Here is a 5,875-nt window from a genome sequence, read left to right as displayed (position 1 = left end):
TTTTATTCAGCTTCACTTGGTCAGTTTTTTGGTCTTCAATGGGAAAATGTTGCGAAGGGTGTACTTCATAGCTCCAAATATTCATAATGATGGAAATATTACCATAACCATAATTCATGATGTGCTTTTTCATTGGTATGGTAATCTTCCTGAAGTTTTGTATCTACAATTGGACAACACTTGCCGTGAAAACAAAAATCAGATTGTTTTTGGATATCTAAACGTGCTTGTTGAATTGAGAATATTTCAAAAGGTAAAGGTTGGTTTCCTTCTTGTTGGTCACACTCATGAACATATTGATCAGATGTTCAGTCGTTTTTCAGTCACATTGAGGAGAAGGAAGTTGGGAGCTTGCCATCACTAATTGACATGCTAGAAATCATACATGCTAGAGCCTACTTTTGATGTGTTTGAAGAAACTGTTGACATGCGAAGGTTTATTCTGGGATCATATGGTGAGGGGAAATGCATTGAAAAACTCAATGACATTAGCTTCCAACATCAATTTTGTATCAAAAAAATTGATCGGAAAACACTAATATGGGGCAAGAAGTATTCAATTGTTGCAGAATGGGCACCATCATCAGGTTTGCAATTTTCGAAGTTCATTACAGATCATCCAATATTTGCATAAAAAATATTGTTATTACAATCAATTGGTGAAGTTCATAATGCACACAGACAAAATAGAGATATAAATTATTCTGATTGCCTGGAAGAAATAAAAAAATATATTAGATATACATATGAGTACTTTGACATTGCTGGTTCGGTTTGGTGGGAGTCATTTTTCAATAATCAAAGTGATATCATTTCAACAACAACAGATGAAGATATACCTTTGAAAAATCGATTTATTTGACCAAAAAATGTGTCGAATGAACATGAGGAAATAAACATTGTTGAACAGCAACAATATCAAGGTATTATTAATTCTTCACAGGCAGAGGAAAGAGAGATGTATATTGGTTCCATAAGATCGTGTGCACAACGTGAAGCCATGGAATACCTTTACAGGGGTTCAGTATAGGATATTAAGGATGGTTGTATGATCAGAGTGCTAGTAGATGGAGATCCCAATGGCTATCCATTCTGGGTTGCTAAAGTTATAAAGGTCTTTACAGAGAATGAGGATGTTACAACTGTTGAAGTACATTTGTATGCCAGAAATACACACCCATTCAATGGTGTGTATAAGCCAGAGATGGTAGTTGACAAAAAAAATGGCGGAAAGAGAAAAATAAAGGGTACAAATATAAATTGCCGCCGCACAGACATATTAAAATTGGAGGATGTTGACATACTTGTTTATGACTTCAATTTAAGAAAGAGAAGAACTCTTCACTTCAAGACGATAGGGATTCTGAAAAGGTTGTTACCAGAAGGAACAGTGTTGAGATGGGAGTCTGCTAGTACCAGTCGTAGATCTAGAAGAATTTTGAGACCTGAAATGATGGACATGCATGTGGACTCAGATGGGGCACTAGTTGATGAAAGAGAAGAATATGGAACATCTTCATCAACATCCAGTCACTCATCTGAAGATGTGAATTCTGATGGTGTGCAAGAAAATATGAGTGATTTTGAATAATTGTTTAAGACAGTTTATATAACTGATGTATGCATCGTATCTTGAAATAAAATTTATGATTTCCATATGGTGTTAAATGAGAAGTTATGAGGCATTTTTATGTTTTTGGATTATATGTCTTAATTATGGTAATTTTTATTGTTTAAAATATATACAATGCAATATTTAATTAGAGATATATTGTATGTTTTATTCAATATACAAATAATGACTTTTGAATTCATTTAGTGATGTAATTTTTTCATAATGTCATGGTTTTTTAATTTTATAGTTGAAAAAATTTCAATTTCTTTTGTATCTAGCATGTTATGGTTGACAACATGTTGAATTTATAGTTAGGAAAGAAAAATGATATTCTACCAAAAACATTAATGTGTTTTTTTCCTCATAAACAATTTTGTTTGGCACATAAAAATTTGGTTTTACTAGCATTTTTTAAAAATTTTGAAGATTGACCCTAAAAAATAATCATCGTTCCAGTATCATCACTTTTTTGTTTTCAAGCTGTACTTTGCACGAAAATTTCGTTTTCACTGCCATTTTTAAAATATGTTTGAAATTGACCCTAAAAAACAAAAATCATCATTCCAGTATACACACTTTTCATTTTTAGCACTGTTTTTAATGTTTTTTCGGGGTTTTTGGCCAGAGTTCCCATTTTGAGTTTATAGTTCCCATTTCAAAGTTTACATTGTGTTGACTCATTCCGTGCTTCACTTAGGGAATGTCACCCAATTGTCTTGTGCCCTTGTGGCATCATGCCATTAGGTCAACATGATTTTTTAATCCTCAACTTTGGTTCTCCATCACTCAGGTAGTATATGTGTTTTATTGGGATGCTTGGTCATGCCACACCCTTATGGCACCCATACCATTAGGTCATCCTCATGTGATTTCATGTGTGCCTAGGTGGAAACCTAAAATCAATATTTTTCCACTCGACCGGGAACACTCTTACCTATGCCTCTCATTTATATGTCATCATCTCAATTTCATCAAAACCTCGACCTATTTCTCAACCACATGCCTAGCTAAAGGTCTTCCCAACTCTAGCACCTAATAGAGTGGGATGAATAAAAAACTATACAAGGATTGACGGAAAAACAATGATTGAGTAGGATGGTTTTCGGGAGGAAGTCAAGAATCTGGGATTGTTTCCCACTCTCGAATCTTGACTAATTTTTTTTTCCTATGGCTAGAATTTAAATGGTCACTCGGTCTAATGGCACATTAAAGAAGCTACTCGATAATTGAATATTCATCAATGGATTCCCAATAAAAGGACATGTCTAGCCATGGTTCTCTCTTCAAATAATTTATTTTGATTTTTAATTTCGTATTTTGAATAATATGATATTATTGTGAAGAGAACATTTTGTTTATCATGCCTATGTATAAACAAATGGTCAAGTTTGGAAATGGTTTATGGATCCAAGATTTTCTTTCATGGAATTGACGAGCTTTTCCAATCATCATATATTTTTCATAAGCACATGTCTAGACCATATATCTCAAAATAAAAAGAAGAATAATTTATAAAGGTGTTTTTAGTGTTTTGTAAAAGTGTTAACGAACTTACCCCAAGTGGTTTGGTAACCAATTTGTTTCCCAAGTTATATGGGTTTAAGTCTCAAAAAATATAGTAAATAGCTGTACCTAATATAATATTGACATCCAACTTTTCAAAGTTACAAATTCTCTATAAATTCTCATTTCATTTAAAACAAAATATTTTATAAAAATATATTTGACTAATTCAAATTAAAAATAAAATAAAATAATCTATTAAAAAATTGTATACCTAAATTTTAAAATTTATATTTTTATGTTTTTTAATACCATTAATAGTTTATGATGAAGGAGTTAATAAGAAATAGTATATGATGAATGAGTTGTGTTGACGATGATGTACCCGCCAACATGTCAGGGGATCTCCTCAGTAAGAAGTCCCAACTAGGCCTTAGACCGTTTGGTGTAGGAGTCCCAGCAATGGCTTGTACGATATCGCTTTGACTACGGTTGCGCGTAGAGGTAAGTAGGATGTCCTTGTTGGTAACAAGGGTGTGACATTAGCAAAAAGCCAAGGAAGGTGCATGAATGGTCCTAACACATGGAAGTTGGGGTGAGTGAACCCCTTGGAAACCTGTGGAAACACGTGGCTTGGAAGGAAACACACGAGCAAAGATGCATCACAAACTGCAAGGCATGTGAACCAACAATCTAAAGTGATGATTAAACCAGCAACACATCTCAGTAAGATTCATACATACATATACAAAGAGAGTCTATACATACATGCATAGGCAAACAACTACATATATCATTAGAGTAACCAAGATAACTAAAATACAATAACAACATATGCATGAAATGTGTTGGATCTATTATATTAATAAGTGAAAGTTCCAATCATACAGTACAACCATGACCAACCACTAGTCCCGATAATGGAACGTTACAATCAATGTCGTGTGCTCCTCCAAAGAGATGTACTAGCTCCGCACTATGGAGAAGTCATGGCTTGTTACAATACACTCCAAGCTTTCTCTAAGATACTCCTATCGGAAGCTTTTCTACCCAAAATCCTGTACAATGAGTTATGAGGTTATATAAATAGCAAAGGGTGGGGTGACCCTTGACATTCTCCTTTTGACTCTTCACCTACCCTTATGACTCTTCAACTACTACATGACTGTTACATTCAACTTTCGACACTTGGACTTTCACTTTTCAATATGTTGCATACAATCTACACATGGACCCATGTGAGACAAATAAGGCTTGAGAAAAACATGCAAGACATCACTAAGAATCAGACAACTGTGGGAAGACCAACTCTTCGACATCCTCATGATGATCGACGGTGGCCAGTTGATGCCAAGCTTGGTAGTCCATGATGGTTTCTATGTCCTCTGTGCTGACATCTTTCTGGAAATGAACTCTTGCCTCCATTGCATTCGAGGACACTGATTTGGCTCCTCTGTCCAAATCACTTGATAACATGTGCATCATCGTCTTGAGTGCAGCCAGACGAACAACATATTAATGCATAGTGTCTACATTGATCACCAAGTCTACATTGGTGGCTATGCACATCAACTCATCAAAGTACATGTTTAACTCTAGTCAGACTTGATTCTTTGTCTTTGTGTCAGTGAATGTCCCAATGGATGGGATCGCATGTGAATGCAAAAAACAATCCATGCTTCTAAACATCCGTGCATTTGAAGCTTGCAAACTGGTGATGAGCTGCGGGAGTTCTTCATTGTTCCTGATCTGACTCTGCATGCATGCCTTGAACTCTACCACCTTGGGCTTCATCAACTTGGGCAAGTGTAATGGGGCTCCCTTGTATCTCATTGTCCATGTTGGCATGCAGTTGACGACATTGTGCAAATTTGACAAGATGCATGCTCTCCGAACACAACACTACTACCGATCATTGAAATGGACAACTAACTTATGCACGTTGACAAATCTAGAATACAACATTTGCATGAGTGCCTCGAGAGACGATACCTCATATAGTATTTCTCTCTTCAACTTTGCCCTAGGTATGATGTAACATGTTCTCCTCCCTGCTTATCTGTTTGTAACTCCTTAGCCATTCATTCATTCTCTACTATCAAGAATAGAACACTCGAGTTGGTGGCTTCGACATATGCTTTGGTAGCATTAATCATCCTCATGGACGCTCACACATGTTAGATATGATCACTCGTTCTTTAAATTGCATAGGAGATGCATGGACATCGAGAGTAGTCACTCTATGTGATTGCATAACTCTATGCTATGACTCGTTGAATGATATGTTGTGCATCTATGCTTCCAGATTGTCATCAAGGATCTTAGTATCTCCTTGATCACTCAAGACTTTCTCTGCTTCTAGATCTGGTGACGCTGGTGGGTTGACCTCTTGGTTGTAAGGGATGAGGTCAACATCTTATTCTGACTCTAGCTACTCCATCTTCGTTTCCATCTGTTCAATATCTTGAACGAAGTCCTTCTCCTATGACTTCTCACCCTGACTTCTTTGTGCTAGCTGCTCGAATGAGTCTACAACCTGTATGGGTGCAATTTTATCAACTTGTACATGTTGTGCCTCTTACTGTGTCTGTCTCTACTGTGTTTCCTTCTCCTATCTGTGCAACTATTGTTCTTCCCAGAGTTTCTTCTTAAACTCTTGCAACTCATTCATAATTTCATCCATCCTCTGTTTCTCTCTCTGCCTTTTCATGTTCCTCCTATCACGATGTTGCCTCCTCGCCTCTATCTCCAAAGCTG

Source organism: Pinus tabuliformis, chromosome 4_1, assembly GCF_031772625.1.
Source record: "Pinus tabuliformis cultivar Carrire ecotype Pingquan chromosome 4_1, CPIR1, whole genome shotgun sequence".
Classification (NCBI taxonomy): Eukaryota; Viridiplantae; Streptophyta; class Pinopsida; order Pinales; family Pinaceae; genus Pinus; species Pinus tabuliformis.
The sequence above is the reverse complement of the archived record's forward strand: the minus strand, read 5'-3'. Positions refer to the sequence as shown.